Below are 25,461 nucleotides of genomic sequence, written 5' to 3'. Positions count from 1 at the left end.
CAACAACGCGAGCTATTGATCTACAACATAATTTGCAAAATACTATCAGGACTAAGTTCATGATAAATTTAAGTTCAATTAATCATATTACTTAAGAACTCCCACTTAGATAGACATCCCTCTAATCTTCTAAGTGATCACATGATCCATATCAACTAAACCATGTCCGATCATCAGGTGAGATGGAGTAGTTTCAACGGTGAACATCACTATGTTGATCATATCTACTATATGATTCACGCTCGACCTTTCGGTCTCCGTGTTCCGAGGCCATATCTGCATATGCTAGGCTCGTCAAGTTTAACCTGAGTATTCCGCGTGTGCAACTGTTTTGCACCCGTTGTATTTGAACGTAGAGCCTATCACACCCGATCATCACGTGGTGTCTCAGCACGAAGAACTTTCGCAACGGTGCATACTCAGGGAGAACACTTATACTTTGATAATTTAGTGAGGGATCATCTTATAATGCTACCGTCAATCAAAGCAAGATAAGATGCATAAAAGATAAACATCACATGCAATCAATATAAGTGATATGATATGGCCATCATCATCTTGTGCTTGTGATCTCCATCTCTGAAGCACCGTCATGATCACCATCGTCACCGGCGCGACACCTTGATCTCCATCGTAGCATCGTTGTCGTCTCGCCAACTATTGCTTTTACGACTACCGCTACCGCTTAGTGATAAAGTAAAACAATTACATGGCGATTGCATTTCATACAATAAAGCGACAACCATATGGCTCCTGCCAGTTGCTGATAACTCGGTTACAAAACATGATCATCTCATACAATAAAATATAGCATCATGTCTTGACCATATCACATCACAACATGCCCTGCAAAAACAAGTTAGACGTCCTCTACTTTGTTGTTGCAAGTTTTACGTGGCTGCTACGGGCTTAGCAAGAACTGTTCTTACCTACGCATCAAAACCACAACGATAGTTTGTCAAGTTGGTGTTGTTTTAACCTTCGCAAGGACCGGGCGTAGCCACACTCGGTTCAACTAAAGTGAGAGAGACAGACACCCGCTAGTCATCTTTAAGCATCGAGTGCTCGCAACGGTGAAACCAGTCTCGCGTAAGCGTACGCGTAATGTCGGTCCGGGCCGCTTCATCTCACAATACCGCCGAACCAAAGTATGACATGCTGGTAAGCAGTATGACTTATATCGCCCACAACTCACTTGTGTTCTACTCGTGCATAACATCAACGCATAAAACCAGGCTCGGATACCACTGTTGGGGAATGTAGTAATTTCAAAAAATTTCCTACACACACGCAAGATCATGGTGATGCATAGCAACGAGAGGGGAGAGTGTTGTCTACGTACCCTTGTAGACCGATAGCGGAAGCGTTTAACACAATGCGGTTGATGTAGTCGTACGTCTTCACGATCCGACCGATCAAGTACCGAACGCACGGCACCTCCGAGTTCAGCACACGTTCAGCTCGATGACGTCCCTCGAACTCCGATCCAGCTGAGTGTTGAGGGAGAGTTTCGTCAGCACGACGGCGTGGTGACAATGTTGATGTTCTACCGACGCAGGGCTTCGCCTAAGCACCGCTACGATATTATCGAGGTGTAATATGGTGGAGGGGGGCACCGCACACGACTAAGAGATCAATGATCAATTGGTGTGTCTATGGGGTGCCCCCCTGCCCCCGTATATAAAGGAGCAAGGGGGAGGCCGCCGGCCAAGGAGGAGGGCGCGCCAAGGGGGGGAGTTCTACTCCCACCGGGAGTAGGACTCCTCCTTTCCTTGTTGGAATAGGAGAAGGGAAGGGAGAAGGAGAAAGAAGGAAGGGGGCGCCCCCCTCCCTAGTCCAATTCGGACTAGTCCATGGGGAGGGATGCGGCCACCCTTTGGGGCCTTTCTCTCCTTTCCCGTATGGCCCATTAAGGCCCATACGAATTCCCGTAACTCTCAGTACTCCGAAAAATACCCGAATCACTCGGAACCTTTCCAAAGTCCGAATATAGTCGTCCAATATATCGATCTTTACGTCTCGGCCATTTCAAGACTCCTCGTCATGTCCCCGATCTCATCCGGGACTCCGAACTCCTTCGGTACATCAAAACACATAAACTCATAATATAACCGTCATCGTAACGTTAAGCGTGCAGACCCTACGGGTTCGAGAACTATATAGACATGACCGAGACATCTCTCCGGTCAATAACCAATAGCGGAACCTGGATGCTCATATTGGCTCCCACATATTCTACGAAGATCTTTATCGGTCAGACCGCATAACAACATACGTTGTTCCCTTTGTCATCGGTATGTTACTTGTCCGAGATTCGATCGTCGGTATCTTAATACCTAGTTCAATCTCGTTACCGGCAAGTCTCTTTACTCGTTCCGTAATACATCATCCCGCAACTAACTCATTAGTTACAATGCTTGCAAGGCTTATAGTGATGTGCATTACTGAGTGGCCCCTAGAGATACCTCTCCGACAATCGGAGTGACAAATCCTAATCTCGAAATACGCCAACCCAACAAGTACCTTTGGAGACACCTGTAGAGCACCTTTATAATCACCTAGTTACGTTGTGACGTTTGGTAGCACACAAAGTGTTCCTCCGGTAAACTGGAGTTGCATAATCTCATAGTCATAGGAACATGTATAAGTCATGAAGAAACCAATAGCAACATACTAAACGATCGAGTGCTAAGCTAACGGAATGGGTCAAGTCAATCACATCATTCTCCTAATGATGTGATCCCGTTAATCAAATGACAACTCAAGTCTATGGCTAGGAAACATAACCATCTTTGATCAACGAGCTAGTCAAGTAGAGGCATACTAGTGACACTCTGTTTGTCTATGTATTCACACATGTATCAAGTTTCCAGTTAATACAATTCTAGCATGAATAATAAACATTTATCATGATATAAGGAAATAAATAATAACTTTATTATTGCCTCTAGGGCATATTTCCTTCAGGAGCAACATCCGGGCCAAACCCACAGCTACATTCCCTCCGTGTAGACCCGACGCATCCGTTTCCCCCCTCCAGGTGCCGGCGGCATCGCCGTCCATGAGGGGGGCCACACCCTGGAGACGCGTGCCGCCTCTTCAGACATGCCACAATACCACCTCGCATATATGAGGGGCCGGCGTGATGCTCCAGTGGCATTGGTACCCCCCAGGGCCCCCGTCCCGCCTAACCCTGGAGCGGTTGACCACGAGATCTAGCCCTTTGACTTCCCACGGACGGGCTTTGACCAGTGGACCTCTCCACCCGGTTGTGTCAGGTTAGCTGATACGTCTCCGTCATATCTACTTTTCCAAACACTTTTGCCCTTGTTTTGGACTCTAACTTGCATGATTTGAATGGAACTAACCCGGACTGACGCTGTTTTCAGCAGAATTGCCATGGTGTTATTTTTGTGCAGAAACAAAAGTTCTCGGAATGACCTTAAAATCAATTGAGATTATTTTTGGAAAATATAAAAAATACTGGCGAAAGAATCAAGGCCAGGGGGCCCACACCCTTTCCACGAGGGTGGGGGGCGCGCCCCCTGCCTCGTGGGCCCCTTGGAGCTCCACCGACCTCAACTCCAACTCCATATATTCGTGTTCGGGGAGAAAAAAATCAGAGAGAAAGATTCATCGCGTTTTACGATACGGAGCCGCCGCCAAGCCCTAAACTCTCTCGGGAGGGCTGATCTGGAGTCCGTTCGGGGCTCCGGAGAGGGCAATCCGTCGCCATCGTCATCATCAACCATCCTCCATCACCAATTTCGTGATGCTCACCACCGTGCGTGAGTAATTCCATTGTAGGCTTGCTGGACGGTGATGGGTTGGATGGGATTTATCATGTAACCGAGTTAGATTTGTTAGGGTTTGATCCCTAGTATCCACTATGTTCTGAGATTGATGTTGCTATGACTTTGCTATGCTTACTGCTTGTCACTAGGGCCCGAGTGCCATGATTTCATATCTGAACCTATTATGTTTTCATGAATATATGTGAGTTATTGATCCTATCTTGCAAGTCTATAGTCACCTACTATGTGTTATGATCCGGCAACCCCGAAGTGACAATAATCGGGACCACTCCCGGTGATGACCGTAGTTTGAGGAGTTCATGTATTCACTATGTGTTAACGCTTTGGTCCGGTACTCTATTAAAAGGAGGCCTTAATATCCCTTAGTTTCTGCTAGGACCCCGCTGCCACGGGAGGGTAGGACAAAATATGTCGTGCAAGTTCTTTTCCATAAGCACGTATGACTATATTCGGAATACATGCCTACATTACATTGATGAATTGGAGCTAGTTCTGCGTCACCCTATGTTATGATTGTTACATGATGAACCACATCCGGCATAATTCTCCATCACCGATCCAATGCCTACGAGCTTTTCATATATTGTTCTCCGCTTATTTACTTTTCCGTTGGTACTGTTACAATCACTACAAAACCGAAAAATATTACTTTTGTTACCGTTACTGTTACTTCCATACTACTTTGCTACTAAATACTTTGCTGCAGATACTAAGTTATCCAGGTGTGGTTGAATTGACAACTCAACTGCTAATACTTGAGAATATTCTTTGGCTCCCCTTGTGTCGAATCAATAAATTTGGGTTGAATACTCTACCCACGAAAATTTTGCGATCCCCTATACTTGTGGGTTATCAAGACTATTTCTGGCGCCGTTGTCGGGGAGCATAGCTCTATTCTTTGAGTCACTTGGGATTTATATCTGCTGGTCACTATGAAGAATTTGAAAGACGAGAAAACAAAAATTTATCCCTCAACTACGAGGGGAGGTAAGGAACTGCCATATAGCTCTGCACTTGATTCACCGTCTGTTTTGAGTAAGCTTGCGACACCTAAACCTGCTTCTGTTATTAATTCTGATATGTCGCATGTTATTGATGATGCCACTTCTGCTATGCATGATACTTATGATGAAACTACTTCTATGCTTGATACTACTGTGCCACTTGGTGAATTTCTTGATGAACAACTTGCTAGGGCTAGAGAGGATGAAATTATTGAAACTGATAATATTGATGAAAGTGATGATGAAGACTCTCCCCCTAGATATGAATTACCTGTTGTGCGTGAGGGCTATGTTATGGATGAAGAAACTGCTAGAGACTTTCTTTCTTGCAATGATAGAAGTGATCTTAAGAAATTATTAGCTAAGCTTAAACAAAAACTCTGAATGCTAGAATGAAATATGATCCTGCTTATGCTACTTGACCTATCTTTGTTACTGATAAGGATTATGAATTCTCTATTGATCCTGATATAATTACTTTGGTTGAGTCTGATCCTTTTTATGGCTATGAATCTGAAACTGTTGTGGCACATCTTACTAAATTAAATGATATAGCCACCCTGTTCACTAATGATGAGAGAACTCGCTACTTTAAGGAGAACCAGGCAAAGATCTGCCAACAAAAGGCTCCTAGGCTCTCCCTTGGCGATCACCGCCGGTGGCCACTCCGGCCCCGACGGCCACCCTTTCTTCCGCTGGTGGCCACTCCGGCACCGGCGACCACCCTTCCTCCCGCCGGTTGCCACTCCGGCGCCGGCTGCTACTGCCTCTCTGCCACTTGTCACTCCGAGGGTGGCAGCCACCAGCCTAATTCTGGTTTCTTTGCATGAGAAGTTGTTGCTAGGATGGCCATGGATCCTCCATTACTTAACTTTGCTCGAGGTAAAGATTTTCAACGCTCAATGAGGCAAAAGTTTGGTCACCCAGTGGTGTTTTCGCCTGGTTTTCGTCAACGAGAGTTCACTTTGGTGGTTTCCTTCTGTCGTGCTCGTTTTCGGTTGGATTGTCACACTGTTAGTATCGTGCTACAATCTTCTTTTGGTGGCTATCCTCAAGGCTTCTGGGTGCTTCATCTCAAGGACAGAACTTTCAAGTTTTCTGTTGCTTCAAAGGCAGTGGGTTTTGAGATCTATAATCATGGCCGTGTGGTTGAAAAGGATTTTGAGTTAGTTTTCAATCTTTGGGGTTTTGGAGGACCAAACTGGTAACGTGAAGAGCAACTATTCTATCGTGAAGAAGAAGCTTCTTGGACTTTAGTCACTAGTGGTCCGCGCCCGCGATTTGCCGCCGGCAGAGTCTCCGGCGATCAACTCCGGCCATCAGTTTTTGCTCGCCTGGCAAATTTTTCGACCACTAGCAATAATGTGGCCTCGGACAGTAATGAGCACTTAATGCACAATACTAATGCCTCAGGAGAGGTTCACGCAGCTGTTACAGAGGGCGGGAATCAGGGTCATTCAAATGACTCGCTTAAATGTTATGCGTGTGGCAAGTTGGGCCACTTTGCACGGGAGTGTCACGAGAAACGCCTTCCTGGGCTTTTTTCGTCACTTAGGTTTGCCCCTTTTCCAAGCCCGCCAGTTGAGGCCTGGGACTTGGATGCGGTCCAAGACTGGTTTCGGTCCGCTGGCCCAGCCTGCGACCCCCCGCTAGTTTCCTCTTTTAGCGAGCTCTGTTTGGGATCTTTTCCTAATTTTCAGCCTCGTTTTGCACTTGCCTCCTCAACTTCTTCACACTGCTCCTCTGTTTCTCCACAGTGCTCAAACCCTGCTCCTGTCACCTCGAGCTTGACAACGACGGAGAGAGCTCGTGCTGCAACTCAGATGGCCAACATCCCGATTGACCCGCGTCCCTTCGTGCCCCATGGCTTCGATATTCAGCAGGTCCACGGCCGCAATGGGGTGGCTCGGGTGGTGCTGCCGCATCGTCCTCGTCGCCATGAAGATTGGGCGATTGCGACCATCCATCCTGTCCCCGCCGATGCTCCATTTCCCAATGTAAGAGATGTTCTTGAGGAGTTTATTGTTGAAGATAGGCAGTTGGGGTTACGGGACATTCAACGCTGCCCTTTTGGAGAGGCTTATGTTCGGCTGACGAGGGTTAGAGACAGGGATAAGTTGGTGCTAGATAGTCCGCATGAATTTGGTGACGTGTTCATTACCTTTGTGAAGCATGATGAGGGCAGAAACCACAGGAGGGTTCATTTCAATAGAACTATTTGGTTGCTTCTGACGGGAGTTCCTTTTGATTTTCGTAATACTGAAGATTTGGCCTGTGCTGTCAGTAAGTTTGGCCGTATGATCTCCTGGGACAAGGAAGATGATCACATGGGGCGTATTGTAGTCAAGGCAAGAGTTATGAATCTAGATATCATCCCCAAAAGTATGAGATGGTCTGAAGGGGATGAGTTTGAGGAAGATAGCTGGTCTTCCTCCATTGAAATTCTGGCAAGTGAGCTTCTTGGTGGAGGCCTAGCAGATGAGGACCCTTTTCCTCCTGCCAATGTGGACCCACACCCTTTGCCTAAAAATGCTGATCCTGGTGATGGTTTTCATGATGTTGCTGTCAACAATAATCCCATGGATGTTCAGGTTGCAGAGAATTGGGATAACTGGGAAGTGAATCAGCAGAATAACCAGAATGCAGATCTTGAGGACCTCCTGGATGCTGTGCAGCAGGAAGAATTGGCCTGGGCAGATGGGGAAGAACTGCTTCCAGCACCTAGCAACAGTAGTCTTTCTTCAGACATGTCCTTCTTTGAAGGAGATAACACAAATATGCTTTTACCTCCTGTTGCAGTAGAGGTTTTGATTCCTAGGGCTGCAATACATGCTATTTTACCTCCTCCTGCTATTGTGCCTGCCACTGGCCTGCACAACATCATCCAGGCCTATCAGTCAGATGATGATGAGCCTCCTTTGTTGCATGAGCAGATCCAGGATGCTGCTATGGTTGATGTTGACCTGCATGATCAAATTGTTGCAGACCAACTGCAACATGTTGCACCCTCTATTCACGGGACAGATGCCATGCTGATGTATCTGTAGATCAAGATGTGGATCCCCTTCCTCCTGCTTTACCTTTAGATGCTGTTGAGGATATAGACCTTAGAGTCACCCGCCAGGAGGGGCCGGGTTACTCATATGGTCATTGCCAGAAGCCCGGCGCCAAGCTTGAAGACGGTGGGCCAAAGATGGGCTTAAGACCCGGATACGGTTTAAGGCCCGTAGTTGTAATCATTATCATGGTAGAACTTGTAGTGTAAGGCAAGAATAGTTGAGAGTCCGAGCCGGACACTCTTATGAGCCGGCCGGGACTCTGAGAGCTGCTGGGCGTCAGCCTCCTCATATAAGGGGACGACCCGGCATCGGTTTGGAAGAAAACAAAGATCTCATCGAGAGCCAGGCATAGCAGTTTAGCTCCCTGGTCATCGAAACCCTAATCAATACCACCTCAACTGGACGTAGGCTTTTACCTTCAGCGTAAGGGGCCGAACCAGTATAAACCCTCGTGTTCCTTGTCCCGCTTAAACCCCTTCAAGCTTCCTAGCTGCGATGGCTCCACGACTAAGTCCTAGCTCAAGGACATCTGCCGTGACAATTCCACGACAGTTCGCGCCCACCGTGGGGCCAGCGCACGGTGGATTTGAGTTCTTGAAGGGCAGCTTCGAAGGGCTCAAGGGATACGCTGTGGGCCGGATGACCAAGAGTCGTCGCGGCAAGCTCTACATCGACGATGCAAACTGGGGCCCCGACGCCGGCTCAGTTGAGTACGGGTACCGGGTCCCCTTCGGCGGAATTCATGTTTTCATCGGCAAGATTGGTGAGCCGGGCCCTGAGCCGGATCTCTGCGCTGATCTCATCGAGACGGCTCAGCGTGCACGACCCGCCCGGGCCCGGCCTGCCTTAAGGCATGCTTTTGTGGGATGTATTCATGGGGGGCCCTCGGATCGATCTGGATCTGGTGATGAGACGGCCGCCGGCTCTGACGGCGAGTCGTCCACCGATGAATCGAACTCGTTGTACCAACTTCAAGATGGCAGGCTCATGGGTTGTTCCGATGGTGACAGTATTCCGGACCCGTTTGAGCCGCCGAGTCAGGTTGGAGTCTTTATGGCCGGTGCGCAGCCTGCTTAGAACCCTGCAGCTGGAGCAGGAAACCCGGTGCCCTCACCGGCTCAGGTGCTAATGGATCTCACGGACAAGATGACGGCCCTGTTAACCGCCACGGTGGACCCGGCGGATCAAGCTCAGCATGATGCGGAGGTGGCACAGTTAAAGTTGGATCTAGTGAAAGCTAAGGAGGATCTGGCAGCGGAAGGGATCAGGATGGCTGCGGAGAAGGCGGCTCTCGATGCCCGAACTCAGTTGATCCAGGCGCAGTCCTTCCGGCTCACGATGGATCAGAACGCGTCCAATGAGGTCATGAGAAGGAGGCATCAAAAGGCCCAATCTGGACTCCCTCCGGTTTATGATCCACGCAACATCTTCAACACGCCAGGTGCAGGGTCTAGTAACCCGCAAGGGGTCATAGTGCCCGGGTCTGGGACCCCTATTCAGCCACAAGTGATGGGGCCTCCCCAGGTGCCCCCTGCCCCGCTTCAGTACGTGCCAATACCCCCGGGTCATTATAATAACCCGCTGGAGAATATGGTCGCCGCGGCAGCACGGCTGGCGGCTCTCCCAGTTGACGACGACTCTCCGACGGCTATTGAAACCCGCTGGGTTAGGGAACTCCTTCAGACAGCACTAGCGCAGCAAGAGGCGTACTCCTACAGCCGGGACAGGATCCACGCGACCCCTCGTCCAGGCCGGAGCCCGAGTTACAGCAGGCACATGGTCTCAGCGACCGGCTCAAGTAACGTCCGACGCCATGACCCGCCCCATGGCCATGGCCCGGTTCATAACGGAGCCTTTCACGCAGCAGACCAAGACAGAGCGCGGCAAGAGGCGGAGCAGGTGCCTCATTTAACGACCTACCAGACTCCCCCGGCTTATCCGACGACTTCCGTCGACGTGGGTATCCCTACCAGAACTGGGGGTGTCCCTTGTTTAGTACCAGCTATCCGCAATGAACGTCTACCCAAGGACTTCAAAGGCCCTAGGAAGGTTCCTAATTACACAGCGGACTTACAACCCGCAGCCTGGATCGAGAGTTACGAGATGGCCATGGAACTGCTGGAGGTTAGTGAGGTGGCAATGGCCAAATACTTCACCATGATGCTGGATGGGACTGCCCGCACTTGGTTGAAAGGGCTACCACCGAATTCCATTGGGTCTTGGGCTGAGCTGAAGGCCCGGTTCATCCAAAACTTCAAGGATACCTGTAGGCAGTCTATGTCAATTGTGGATTTGACTAACTGCAAGCAGCAGGAGGGTGAGTCTACGACACATTGGGTTCGCCGGGTTAAGGAGATCATACATTCGTCAGATAAGATGGATGCCGGCTCAGCAGTCCTAATGTTGGAGCAGAATTGTCGTTTTGTGCCCGTGAAGATGAAACTCGGGCGGCCTAAGCGCGACTGCAATGATATGGGTACACTGATGGCGGCTCTTGTCAAGTACGCCGATTCTGATGGTACCAAGGACCCCGCTTCAGATGATGAAAGGACAGGGAAGGGAAAGAAGAACGGCAATGGCAAGGGTCCTCAGCATAACCCGGGGAACCAAGGAGGAGGCAAGCGCAAGGCCGATGGGAGCCTAGAGTTTGTAGCCAACGCTAGCTCACAAGGCAATAACCAGCGACGCAAGGGGAGGCCCCCTCCCCGAGGCGGCGGGTCGGGCCCGACGCTGGAGCAGCTGTTGAATGAGCCTTGTCCAAGGCATGGTTCTAGAGAGATGCCAGCGACTCATCTATGGAAGGATTGTGCAATCATGAAGGCCTTCAAGAATTACAATGGCCCGGGCGGCGGCTCAGGCGCCGGCGGTTTTCATGGCCCGGGTGGCGGCTCAAATTCTAATCCTCAGAACGATCAAGGGGGCTTTAATCAGCAGTCTGGCCAGGGTCATCAACAGCAGCAGGGGGGTTATCAGACCAATCCAAAGCAGCTTAGCGGTGGACAGTACCATGTATTTACCACCAGTCTGTGTGAGCGAGATCAGAAGCTTCATAAGAGGGCCGTGAATGCTGTTGAGCCGGTGGTTCCACGCTACTTGCGGTGGTCTGAGCAGCCTATAGTGTGGAGTAGAGAAGATCACCCTCCCCGGGTGGACAATCTGGGTCACTTGGCCTTAGTGGTGGCTCCTCAGGTGGGAGGATATAAGTTCACTAAGGTGCTCATGGATGGAGGCAGCAGCATCAACATCCTCTATTATGAGACTTTTCGCCGTATGGGATTGATTGATAAGAACCTCAGCCAGTCAAACACTATCTTCCATGGTGTGGTACCTGGTAAGTCGGCTTATCCAGTTGGCAAGATCGAGTTGGAAGTGGCCTTTGGAGATGAGAACAACTACAGGGTGGAAAAATTGACCTTTGAGGTGGTCAAGATAAGAAGTCCATACCATGCTATATTTGGGCGGCCGGCTTACGCCAAGTTCATGGCACGGCCGTGTTACGTGTATTTACAGCTCAAGATGCCGGGTCATAATGGGACCATTACGGTTCACGGCAGCCGGAAGGTGGCCTTGGAATGTGAGGAAGGCGATGCAGCTTATGCAGAATCTGTTTGCGCAACAGAGGAGTTCAAATTTTACAAAGACAATGTTGATCCAACTGATATGACCTCTCTGAAAAAGCCGACTACGGAGCATGAGCCGGCAATGAAATTTAAGTCGGCTGATGAGACTAAACTTGTTGATTTCGTTCCAGGAGATTCATCTCAGCAATTTAGCATCAGTGCCAATCTGGATCCAAAATAGGAAAGCGCGCTCATCGAGTTCATCCGTGAGAATAGGGACATCTTCGCATGGAAACCTTCTGACATGCCAGGTGTACCTAGAGAACTCGCTAAGCACACTCTCAATGTCGATCCAAAATTTAAGCCGGTCAGGCAGTTCCTTCGGCGGTTCAATGAGGAGAGGAGGAAAGCTATTGGTGAAGAGGTGGCCCGGCTCTTGGCGGCCGGGTTTATTGTTGAAGTCTTTCATCCAGAGTGGTTAGCTAACCCGGTGCTCGTGCTCAAGAAGAACGACACTTGGCGGATGTGTGTGGACTACACGGATTTAAATAAGGCGTGTCCGGCTGATCCTTTTGCCCTTCCCCGTATTGATCAAATTATTGATGCTACGGTCGGTTGTGCGCACTTAAGTTTCCTGGACGCTTATTCCGGATATCATTAGATTAAAATGGCAGTTAAGGACCAGGAGAAGACGGCGTTCATCACTCCCTTTGGAGCCTTCTGCTATGTGTCCATGCCCTTTGGACTCAAGTGTGCACATGCGACTTATCAGCGTTGCGTGCAGAACTGTCTTCATAAACAGATTGGGCGCAATGTTCATGCTTATGTGGACGATATTGTGGTTAAATCTATAAAGGAGGAAACCCTGATAGATGATTTGAGAGAAACCTTTGATAATCTCCAGGTTTACAAGATGATGCTTAACCCGGCCAAGTGTGTTTTTGGTGTTCCTGCAGGCAAACTCTTGGGTTTTTTGGTTTCTGACAGAGGCATTGAAGCTAACCCGGAGAAGATCAAGGCCATCACCTCCCTGGCTAAGCCGGCGTGTATAAATGATGTTCAGCGCTTGGCGGGTCGCATCGCTGCTTTGAGCCGGTTTATAAGCCGTTTGGGTGAGAAGGCCATGCCATTATATCAGTTGATGAAGAAAGCTGACAACTTTGTCTGGAATGATGCAGCTAATACTGCCTTTGAGGATTTGAAGAAGCAGCTGGCGGAGCCCCCAGTCCTTGCTGCTCCGGTTGATAAAGAGCCCTTATTACTGTATGTGGCGGCGAACACACGAGCCGTCAGTGTGGCTATGGTGGTGGAGCGCAAGGAGGAGGGTAAGGAGCATCCGGTTCAGCGGCCGGTTTATTATGTCAGCGAAGTGCTCATTCAGTCCAAGCAGCGGTATCCGCATTGGCAGAAGCTTGTTTATGGTGTGTTCATGGCGAGCCGGAAACTTAAGCATTATTTTCAGGGTCATCCCATCACTTTGGTCAGTTCTGCCCCTCTTGGTGATATCATTCAAAACAGAGAGGCCACAGGGAGAGTGGCTAAGTGGGCTATAGAGATTGGACCTCATGATCTCAAATACGTGCCTCGCACTGCTGTTAAATCTCAGGCCTTGGTGGATTTCATCAATGACTGGACAGAGTCACAAGTGCCCGAGCAGAAGCCGGATAACACATATTGGACTATTCACTTTGATGGGTCCAGGCAGTTGGAGGGCTCGGGGGCTGGAGTCGTGTTGGCTTCCCCTAAAGGTGACAAGTTCCATTATGTGCTAGAGTTGTTGTTTCCTTGCACTAACAACGCGGCTGAGTATGAGGCCTTGCTCCATGGTCTTCAGATGGCTAAAGAGATGAGCTTGAGCCGGGTAAGGTGCTTCGGCGACTCAGACTTGGTGGCTCAACAAGTATCAGGAAAGTGGGATTCCAAGGACCCTCTCATGGCGGCTTATCGCCGCGAAGTTGATGCCATTGCTGGGCACTTTCAGGGTTACCAAGTGGAACACATCGATCGCAGGAAGAACGAGGCGGCTGATGCTTTAAGCCGGCTGGGCTCTCAGCGAAAACCGGTGCCGCCTAACATTTTCCTGGACGTCCTGTATAGCCCTTCTGTTAAGTTGCTTACAGAGGAAGACTTGGCTGTCCCTGACCCGGAGGCACGCCTGGTGGCGGCTCTCCATATCATACCAGACTGGACAATGCCCTATCTGGCTTACATGACCCGGGGAGAGTTGCCTGAGGATGAAACTTTGGCCAGGCAAATAACCTGGCGGGCCAAGTCAATGATTGTTATCAATGGTGAGTTGCATCACCGCAGTGTTACGGGAGTGTTTCAGCGTTGTGTTTCCCCTGAGGAAGGTCAAGAGATCTTGCGTGAGATCCATGAAGGGGATTGCGGCCATCACGCCGGCTCAAAGTCTCTTGTAGCCAAGGCTTTTCGTCATGGTTTTTATTGGTTGACGGCTCATGCCGATGCAGAGGACTTGGTTAGTAAGTGTGATGGTTGCCAAAGGTTCTCGCGACGGGCTCATGTACCGGCTCAAGAGCTGAGGATGATCCCAATTACTTGGCCCTTTGCGGTCTGGGGGCTTGATATGGTTGGGCCTTTCAAAAGGTCCAAGGATAAGAAGACCCACCTTTTGGTGGCAGTTGACAAGTTTACCAAGTGGGTTGAAGCGGAGCCAGTTAGCAAGTGTGATGCAGCCACGGCGGTTCAGTTTATGAAAAAGGTGATCTTTCGCTTTGGTTTTCCGCATAGCATTATAACTGACAATGGCACCAATTTATCCAAAGGCGCCATGGAGGAGTTTTGTCAACGAGAGCATATCCGACGTGATGTTTCCTCGGTGGCTCATCCTCAATCCAATGGTCAGGCTAAGAGAGCTAATCAGGAGATTCTGAAGGGCATCAAGCCCCGGCTGTTGGTCCCTTTGCAACGGACGCCGGGTTGTTGGGTGGAGGAGTTGCCCTCCGTGTTATGGAGCATCAACACTACTCCTAACAGGTCTACAGGTTTTACGCCTTTCTTCATGGTTTATGGGGCAGAAGCAGTCCTCCCTAGTGACATCCGTCATGATTCGCCTCGAGTGGCGGCTTACGTTGAGGCGGATAATGAACAGGCGCGCCAAGATGCTCTTGATTTGTTGGACGAACAACGTGATATGGCAGCAGCTCGCTCAGCAATTTACCAACAGGACCTGCGCCGTTATCATAGTCGCTGGGTTAAATCCCGGGTCTTCCAAGAAGGCGATCTGGTGCTCCGGCTCATCCAAGATCAAACAGACGCGCACAAGCTATCCCCGCCTTGGGAAGGGCCCTTTGTGGTCAGCAAGAATTTGCACAACGGGTCATATTACCTCATTGACATTCGGGAGCACAAAGATTCACGTAAGTCGGAGGAGGAGACCCGTCGGCCGTGGAACATAGCTCAGCTTCGGCCTTACTACACTTGAGCCACCGGCTCTCATGATGTACATATTTCTCTAAGCCATGTATATATTATGATAAGCAATAAAGCAGGACCTCTGTCCTTTTTTCTCCTCCAAATATGCACGTGTTGTTTTCATTGCAAGATTACATGATAGCTTGAAGGAGGATCCAGCTTATGATCATATTCGAATCTAGCCGTGAGCAATAAGATCACTTGGGGGCTTCCTGTTCAAACATAGGTCGTATTCGAACCAAAGAGAACATAGCTGTCGATACCCATTTGATTGGCAAAATGCCGAGCTCATTGGGGAGTTTTCTTTGATCATATTTGAATCTTACTTTAACCCCTTTGGGAACCGACGTGGATCGTATTCGAATCAGCGTCGTTAAACAATTCTTAAAGTCATTTGGGGGCTTCCTGTTCAAACATGGGTCGTATTCGAACCAAAGAGAACATAGCTGTCGGTACCCTCTTGATTGGCATCGCCACACCCACTGGGGGCTATATGATCGCATTCGGATCCTAGCATAACCCCTTTGGGCCGGGTCTCTGGTCGTATTCGAACCGGAAGCCCCTAAGTTCTTCTGCTTCATAACAAGTTTCTTCTGATTATTTCAAAGTGTGTACAGCCGGGTCTCACTTTGCCGGCTTAACGTCGATTTACAGTGTTAACTATTAAGACAGGTAAATCGGAATTAAGGTACCAACCTTATTTCCCGGGTTATCTAAGCCGGAAGTATGCTGGCAGACCGCTAAGTATGTTATTACGGCTGTATTAAGGACATAATTGAGGACCAGTCTTTTTTGATTCATATTCCGGGTTATATATCTAAAACATATGATTCTCAGTGCGGTAAGCCGCCTAGAGACTTGTGATTGTCCTTTTATGCAGGATGGCTACAGGCAGCTATTTTGAGCTTAAGGACAATGAATGATTACTTATGACCCGGAGAAATATAAAGGAGACAACTTCAACGGACTTCGGCATTCAACGTGTGCACGATGGCACGGCAGAGTTAAAGTGTTGATCCTACTCTATTACAAGACTCATGGAGTCCAAAAGGGTGGAGCATTGTTTTATCAGCCGCCTGCAGAATTAAGACGCTTGCTGGGTTGACGTCTCCGGCTCGTCCCTCTCTTGTCCTCCGGCTATTCCCAAGGCTTGGAAGGTCGACGACTTCCAGTCGATGCCTCTCAGAGCTTCGAACTGAGCCTCCTCGTCAATTAACCCCGCCGGGTCAATCTCCGGGGCGAAGGTGTGCTGACGAGCCGGCGGGATTAAGCTGAGGGCTTCATAGCGTAGAGTCGGGATCCTCTGATTTTCCGCATTGTAACCCGGCTGGTACTTGATCTGTGTCGTTTCCAATGAGAGTAGCCACCGGGTGCACGACCTTCACGCAGGCGGCAAAATCCCTTTGGTCGAAGGCCGTGCCGTCTTCCTTCAGACTTGGATAGCCGAGAGCGATGTCCCCCGGCTCTAACTCTGGAAGGAACGCCTTGGCCCGGCTCAGCGCGGCGATCGCTCCGGCTCTTGCAGAGGCCCGTCGCAGCTCTTGAATGCGTTGAGGAAGCATGGCGAGCCGGCGAAGAACCTCAGCCAGGTGAGTCGGCACCTCGTTTGATAGGGCCACCACAGCCAGAGCACGCTGTGACCCGGTGTAGAGCTGCTCCACCAGGGTGTATACGGCCTTCAGCTTGGTTACCACACTCTGGTTGAGGTTGGCGCTTCTGGGACCTGTTTAACAGAATCAGATAAGCCGCCGACAAGGATGAGTTATGAGATATAAAGATTCTAAACTTGATGTAAGCCGGTGAAATGACTTACCGAAGATTGCGGCAACCATCTGGGACACTTGGCGCTTTAACCCGGAGAGTTCGGCGGTCTTCTCTGCCGAAGCCTTCTCCGCCTGTTCAGCCCGGTTCACCAGCGCGGCCTTCTCTTCGGCCCAGGCTTTCCGTTCAGCATCAAATTCAGTCTTCAGCTTTTCTTGAGCGGCGATGCTGGACACAAATTTGGCATTTGCCTTTCGGGTCTCCATTTCTTGCATCTTCAGCCGGTTCTTGAGATCAGAGATGTCAGCCTCAAACTTCTTGCCGGCAGCCTGCATAAATTTCCGGGTTATGGCATGAATAGTTACTATGCAAATTTAAAGTCCCAAGCGTTTTCCAAGCAAAGACACTTGGCACTTGGGGGCTAATGCATATCGAACGTTCCTATCTACAAACTACCGGCTCATGGAAATAAGCCGGAACCTAAGTCTACAACATACTCAATCATAAGTCGTCGACTTGGGGGCTAGCATGGTAAAGGTAACTATATAGTAAGTAAGAGGACAGAAGAATAATACCTCAGATTTCTGCTAGATCTGGTTCACCATGGCAATCTCTGCGTCCCGGCTCTTGTGCACTTGGCTGACGAAGCCGGAGACGATCTCTCCAATGTTCAAATTGGTGTAGTCAGTGAGGTCCAGGTTAACCCGGCGGGACTCTAGCAGCTCCCCTTTGGCGGAGCACTTGGCCAGCGCAGTAGGTCTACCCGGCTCAACAAACTCCGTCCGGGTGATCACCACGTCCGGGTCGTCTGCTGGTTGAGCCGAGCTGGAGGCCTCCGGGTTAACTGCAGCTTCTGTTACGGGCTTGTTGATTGGAGCAGCGGCCTCAGGAGCAGAGGCAGCTGGTGGTTCTTGAGCGGCTGCCTCAGGCTCAGGCAGATCCGGCTCTTCGACCGGCTTGGTTTTCTTTGCCCTCTTGGTGAGCTTGGCCTGGGCACTGAAAAGACAGAAAGGTTAAGCACAACAATGTAAGTAAAGACAGGTACAACATGAGATGGTCATCATTACCCGGGCACGGTCTTGAAAGCCGGCAGGCTTGACTGCATGGAGTCGCCAGAAGAGGGGGAAGTTTCCTGGTAATTTGAGTCAGAAGAGTTGAGCGGTTGACGTATAATACCCGCCAAAGGATGAAAAGGGTACAAAGTTGAGATCACCTCGATCCGGCGCTTCCTCGATGTGTCCGGTAAACCGGAAGAAAGGTCGGCGTCCTTGTTGGTCCGGGTGTGCCACCGGCTCTCATGAGTCTGTCGCTTCAAAATAAATTGAGGATCTTGATAAGCTAAGGGATGTGAAAAGCTTATTTTCCGGGTTACCCTTCGGATTTTCAGCCTTGGCAAGGGCTCCGAGTCGGAGGAAAGTGACATTACCTCTTCAACCACCGGGTTACTGGCTCCGGTGTCATCCTGTTGATGAACAAGTGTTGGTAAGGCGGACAGAAATAAACAATAACCATAACAAAGAGTTTACAGGTTCAGGGGTTACCTCTGACTCGGAGCTGTCGCTTAGTTGCATCAGCTCCGAAGCAGTAGGCCTATTTCCCTTCTTACGGGGAGCGGTTTTCTTGGCGGCTTTCTTCGCCTTCCTGGCCTTCTTGGCCGCCTCGTGGTGATATTTGACCCGCCAGAATTTGTCATCAGCCTGAAAAGTACAATGATGGTTTCTTACAGATTCAGATGAAGGTTGTCTGAAGACAAAGATAAAATGTTCAAATCAGTGGCTTACTACTGGGGCTGGGTTGATCTTGCAGAAGGGGGCTAACCCGGTCCTCCCGCAGTCTGCCAGGCTCTCGTTCAAGAGAGCCTTGGTCATATCCTCTGCAACATCTTCAGGAAGATCGTTGCGGCTGTGTCTCTGGGGGTCATCCTTTCGGCCCGTGTACTCGCACATTAAGCCGGGGCGGCGGCTCAATGGGATTATCCGCCAGGAGATCCAGACCCGGACCAGGTCAATTCCATTAAGACCATTGCCTAGGAGAGCCTTGATCCTGTTAATAGTGGGGAGGAGAGGTTGGCGCTCTGCTTGAGTCAGCTTGTCTGACAGTGGGTGTGTTGGCTCCAGACGCGAGGGGCGAAAGCCGGGCAACGGACTCTCATCAGCCGGCGACGTGTCTTGGCAATAGAACCACGTCAGATTCCAGTCTTTGGGTGGCTTGGCGGCTCTGCGTAAGGGAAAAGGCAGTCCCTCCGCCGCTGAATGGAGATGCCACCTAGCTCCAGACTTGGCCCATTGGCGCACTCATTCTGACGGTTCAGGTAGAAGAGCTCTCTGAAGAGCAGCAGACTGGGTTCCTCTCCAAGATAGACCTCGCAGAACACTTGGAAGTTGCAAATGTTGGACACCGAGTTGGGTCCTATATCTTGTGGCCGCAGGTCAAAGAAGTTCAGCACGTCTCTAAAAAACTTTGAGCCGGGCGGTGCGAAGCCCCGGCTCATATGATCCGCAAAAATCACTACCTCCCCGTCCTTTGGTTGTGGTCTCTCCTCTGACGGGTCAGGGGCACGGTAGGACATGACGTCCTTCTTAGGCAGGTAGCCTGACTTGACAAAATCTGCTAACGTTTCGTTGGTGACATTGGACCTCATCCAATTGCAAGTGATGGAGGCTTTAGGAGCTTTGGGAGGCATGGTGAAAGTCGGCAGCCTATGATAAAAGGAAAACGTCCGGTTTAATTATAAGCCGGAGGAAATTTACAGTTCAATGTTAAGGTGGCGGCTTATGAAGGGGACTAATGACATATATCTAAGTGCACCGGGTTATTTAAACTGCCCGAGGTACTGAGAGTAATTTGATTGTCTACGGCCTTATCACAGATGAGCCGGAAAATTCTATGGCGCATGATCTCTTTTGAACCGGGAGGGCCTACGGCGCGTGGTCTCTTTAAACCGGAGATGTAAACCGCCATGATTCAACGAGTGCAGTTTTTTACTAAGTATGGTGAAAACAGGTTTCACAGATCGCAGTGAAAATTTCGGATCAAAATGGTCGGTCGAAAGGAAAAATTCCTAGACCTAAAAACAGATACAGGAGAAGTTCTTGGGCTCGAACAAGGCTCTTATGCAGTAAAAAGAGGGCTACTTGCATATGAAATGGGTGCTAAACAGTTACCGCAAGTGGTTCTACACAAGGCAAAGATTCAAAATGGGTGGTAAAAATGAAAACTACCAAGGGGTCGTGGGCGACGGCGAAGAACACGGACGAACTGCTCGAGCCCTACTATAGATCTGTTCTATATGGCAGCCAGGACTTACAGGGGCTGGGGAGTCACGGAGGTCGTCGCGTTTCTCTGGTCAAATCAGGGTGATGCAGCGGCCTGAGCTGGTGATGATGAGAAGACCCGCGGCGGCGACGATGGCGGAGCTCGAGCAGCACGGGAACAGTGAGAGGAAGGAGACGACAGAGGAAGGAGAGTGAGAAAGGCCCGTCGGACCGGCCTATTTATAAGGGCGAGCTCATAAGTGGGCGCGAGAAACAAGGAGACCACGGCGTGGTTATCTCCCCACGAAACGCCTCGATTTTCGGGATGGCAGTAAAGATAAGATCCGTTGCAGATCTGGTGGAGTAAAAAACGGGCTTAATGGGAGATGACGTCACGGCGGATTACCCAGAGTCCAGAGAATGACGTCACGCCGGGTTATGGCCTTTACATAAATGATAAGCCAGAGATTTTTTCTGTCGAAAGAATTGAAGATTGTCATGAGCCGGCTCAAATCAATCTGGGGCCTAATGTTGAGGATATAGACCTTAGAGTCACCCGCCAGGAGGGGCCGGGTTACTCATATGGTCATTGCCAGAAGCCCGGCGCCAAGCTTGAAGACGGTGGGCCAAAGATGGGCTTAAGACCCGGATACGGTTTAAGGCCCGTAGTTGTAATCATTATCATGGTAGAACTTGTAGTGTAAGGCAAGAATAGTTGAGAGTCCGAGCCGGACACTCTTATGAGCCGGCCGGGACTCTGAGAGCTGCTGGGCGTCAGCCTCCTTATATAAGGGGACGACCCGGCAGCGGTTTGGAAGAAAACAAAGATCTAATCGAGAGCCAGGCATAGCAGTTTAGCTCCCTGGTCATCGAAACCCTAATCAATACCACCTCAACTGGACGTAGGCTTTTACCTTCACCGTAAGGGGCCAAACCAGTATAAACCCTCGTGTTCCTTGTCCCGCTTAAACCCCTTCAAGCTTCCTAGCTGCGATGGCTCCACGACTAAGTCCTAGCTCAAGGACATCTGCCGTGACAATTCCACGACAGATGCTGTGGCAACTGCTGAGCAATTTCAATCCTCCCTTGCTGGTGGATCTTCCAGTGAAGTCTTGGTTTGCAGTCCTGATCATATAAATACCTCTAGAGGAAGCTTACAGCCAGTTGAGAACTTGGAGGATCTTCAATTAGGGCTCCAAGGTAATTGGGTTAACCAAATAAATGAGCATTTTAGCATAGCACCTTCTCTACTTGGTTTGAAAATCATTCAGATGGCTGCAGCTGCTAACAATGATCATATTGTTTCTAAAGAAGGCATGCTGCTATGGAAACAACACTTTCAAGAGCAATCCTTGGAAAACAAGAGCTCTTTCTCTACCAACATTCCTGTAAGTTGGTTTAATTTTATTGTCCACCTTCTTCTGTCCCCTGATAAGTTTGCCTGGACTGTCAATATGTTAAATCCTGGAATGTGGGAACTTTTCACTACTGTGGAGAATATGGATCAAGCCATTCTGTTTCACATACGTGATAAATGTCCTACCTTACATGCACCTATTTGTCAGGCCATGGAGGAAGGTGATAAGGACAAGGGCAAAGAAAATATTGGAGTGACTGTTAATATGCAGGATGTGGAGTCCCAGGCCCTTCTGCATCCTTTTGGCCAAGATAACATTAGGAAGAGAAGGAGTGGAAAAACTCCACTGGTTGAAACAGAGGTAAGGAGAAGTGATAGAATTAAGAAGGACAATGCTGGTTACAAGAGAGACTCCTGCTCCAATAATTACTGTCTACTTTGCAATGCTGCCCCTCCCATCATACAAAAACAGTTGTTAAAAATCTCACTGCCTCTTTCTGTGAGGTTGCTGAGAGGGAGCTGGAGGACAAGCTGGCTAAGAAGCCAAGGAGAAGGCAAGAAGATGTTTTGGACAAGGTGCCCTTGGCCAAAGGAGAAGGACATACCCCCAACTCTTCATGATGTTTGAGTCCTTAAGTTGGAGTGATGTGTTGAGGGGTTGTGTGTGTGGTATCCCCCCTTCTATCTTGGAAATATTTATGACTAGTGTAAGACTTGAATTCTGGTACTTTATGAAACTTGTGTGTCTAGTGATGTACTCTTTTAATAGTACTTATGTGAGATATGGTTGGATGCTCTGCTGGTCATGTGGTGTGGTGTGGATCAGGGCCTTGTGCCATCTTCTTTTATATTTGGTTGATCAAGTGCTGGTGCTTGATCTCTGGTACAAATTCAACATGTGTTTCAATGAATAACACGAACAGAAACTAGAATACTCTCAATTGGAACATTAGAGGAATGAATTCTGAGGACAAATGGTTGGCTTTAAGGCAGAAAATTGATGAGAGTGACTGCAATATTGTGTGTCTTCAAGAAACCAAGAGAGAGACTTTTGACATAGCCTACATTAAAAACTTCTGCCCTAACAGAATTAATAAATTTGCTTTCCTCCCCTCTGTTGGAGCTTCTGGGGGGCTTCTTGTGGCTTGGAATGGTTTTCAGTTTTCTGGAGAAGTTATTGCACAAAACAGGTTCTCTCTTTCAGTACAGTTTACCAGTCTGCTCTCTAATCAGTCTTGGATTCTTTCAAATATTTATGGGCCATGTGATCCACAAGACAAAATTGAATTTATTAACTGGTTTTTGAATATTCACATGCCTGATGATGTTGACTGGATTCTAATGGGAGATTTCAACCTTATGAGGGCACCTTCAGATAGAAACAGACCTGGTGGAGATGTTAATGATATGCTTATGTTCAATGAGGCAATAAGTAATCAAGGTTTAGTTGAATTGCCTTTGCATGGTAGAAAGTTCAGCTGGAGTAACATGCAACATGATCCTCTGCTAGTAAAGCTTGACTGGTTTTTCACTTCTGCTTCATGGATGACATCTTTTCCAAATACCATTGTGCTCCCTCTTGCAAAGCCTATATCAGATCATCTGCCCTGTGTTATAAAAGTTGGTACTTCCATCCCAAAAGCAAGAGTGTTCAGATTTGAAAATTATTGGCTCCAACATTCTGATTTTAAGCAGGTAGTTGCTGCTGCTTGGAATATCCCTGTGGGAAATCTTGATGCTGTCAAAACTTTGAATGCTAAGTTTAAAAACTTAAGAAGAGCTCTGAAGTTGTGGGCAAAATCATTGTCCTGTCTCAAAACTCAAATTGCAAAGCTAAATGAGCTCATATTTTTGTGGGATTTCTTTGAGGAATTTAGGGAGTTGGACATTCATGAATGGAATTGCAGGGCTATTCTTAAAGAACATCTGCTCATTCTGTTGAGAAATCAAAGGATTTACTGGAAGCAAAGGGGGAAATCAAGGGGGTGAAGTTTCGGGATGAAAACACAAATTTTTTTCACACTAAAGCCTCAATCAACTATAGGCATAACCATATTGCTGTTCTTCAAAATGATGACCAAGTTGAGATATCTGACCATGCTGGGAAAGCTGCAATTCTCTTGGATACATATAAGAAAAGAATGGGCACATCTCAAAAAACTTCTATGCACTTTGATTTGGTTTCCTGGTTTGACAGAGACAGGATTCTGAAATTTTTGATAATCTTGAATTACCTTTCACTGAAGAAGAAATTGAGGCTGTGGTCAAAGATCTCCCAACTGACAAATCACCAGGCCCTGATGGTTTTAACAATGAATTTCTCAAGTCTTGCTGGGACATTATTAAGGGAGATGTGCTCAAATTCATATATGATTTTCATGCAGGGCAAATTTCACTTGAGAGCTTAAATACTACATACATAACTCTCATTCCCAAAGGGAGTACCCCCTTGACAGCAAATGATTTTAGGCCAATCTCTTTACTGAACTGCTGTCTGAAGCTTGTTACTAAGTTGCTGGCAAACAGGTTACAAAAGGTGATTCTCAAGTTAGTTCACATCAATCAATATGGTTTTCTTAAAGAAAGATCCATTCATGATTGTTTCGGTTGGGCATATGAATATCTAGACCAATGTCATAAGTCTAAGGAAGAAATAATTGTACTTAAATTGGATTTTGAAAAGGCTTTTGACACCATTGAACACTAGGAAATATTGGATATTTTAAAGGCAAAAGGTTTTGGGGACAGATGGATTACATGGATCAAAATGCTGTTCACCTCTGCTTCATCTGCTATCTTGCTCAATGGTGTTCCTGGCAAGAAGTTTTATTGCCTTAGAGGTGTCAGGCAGGGGGACCCTCTGTCCCCTCTTCTTTTTGTGCTTGCTGCAGACCTACTTCAGTCAGTTCTAAATAAGGCCATGCACCTGGGTTTGCTAAACTCCCCCTTGCAAGTGGAGTCATGTCCTGATTTTCCAATTGTCCAGTATGCTGATGACACCCTGGTTCTCCTACAAGCAGATGCCAAGCAACTACATTGTCTAAAAGCCCTTCTCAATAATTTTGCAGATGCCACTGGCCTTAAAGTGAACTATAATAAATCAAGTATGATCCCAATAAATGTGCCAGAAGATAAGGTGGAGATTCTGATAAACACTTTTCACTTCAAAAAGGAATCTTTCCCAATCCATTATTTGGGAGCACCTTTAGGTCTCCATAAGCCTACTGTTGAGCAATGCTTCCCTCTTGTCACAAGATTGCAGAAGAAGCTTGTGGGTTTGTCTTCCTTCATGACAATGGCTGGGAGATTGTTGCTTGTGAAATCTGTCCTAAATTCTTTGTTGATCTATCTCATGGGATGCCTTGATGTGCCTGTCACTATTAAAACCCAAGCCATCAAGTATTTGAGGCATTGCCTTTGGAGAGGCCCTGACCTGGAGGACCATAGGCCTGCCATGGTGGCATGGAGCACTGTTTGCAGACCAAAAAATCATGGTGGTTTGGGGGTGATGGATATCTTTGTTCAGAATAAAGCCCTGCTTCTTAAGAACCTGCACAAGTTCTATAACAGACACAGTATTCCTTGGGTCAACTTGATTTGGGAATCTTATTACAACAATGATTCATTGCCTGGTAGTAGCTGGATTGGATCCTTTTGGTGGAAGGCAAACCTTAAGCTTATTGATAGCTATAAGTCCTTGGCGAGATGCAACATAGGTGATGGCAAAAGTGCATTATTTTGGACTGATCTTTGGCACTCAGCTTGTTTGCAAGACATGTTCCCTCACTTATTCTCCTTTGTGAGGAACAAGACTGCTACTGTCCACATCATTATTCACACTGAATACTTGGAGGATCTATTCCATTTACCTCTGTCTGTGCAAGCTTTCCAGGAATTTGAAGCTATGGAAGACATTTGCATTGCTCTAAGGGCCTCTGACAGTCTAGATTGCACTGACACCTGGAGTTACATTTGGGGAAATGAGCAATTTTCAGTTGCTAAAGCATATAAAGTTCTGATGGGAGTTAAAATTGTGCCACAACAATTCAACTGGATCTGGAACAGCTCCTGTCAGCCAAAACACAAGGTGTTTTTTTGGAGGTTACTTCATGACAGGCTCAATACTAGGAATCTTCTGAGAAGGAAAACTTTCCACCTGGAAAACTATAACTGTGCTGTCAACAATTGCCCACAGGAGGAAACTCTCCAGCATCTT

This window comes from Aegilops tauschii, chromosome 2, assembly GCF_002575655.3.
Source record: "Aegilops tauschii subsp. strangulata cultivar AL8/78 chromosome 2, Aet v6.0, whole genome shotgun sequence".
Lineage (NCBI taxonomy): Eukaryota > Viridiplantae > Streptophyta > Magnoliopsida > Poales > Poaceae > Aegilops > Aegilops tauschii.
Note: the sequence above shows the minus strand (reverse complement) of the source record.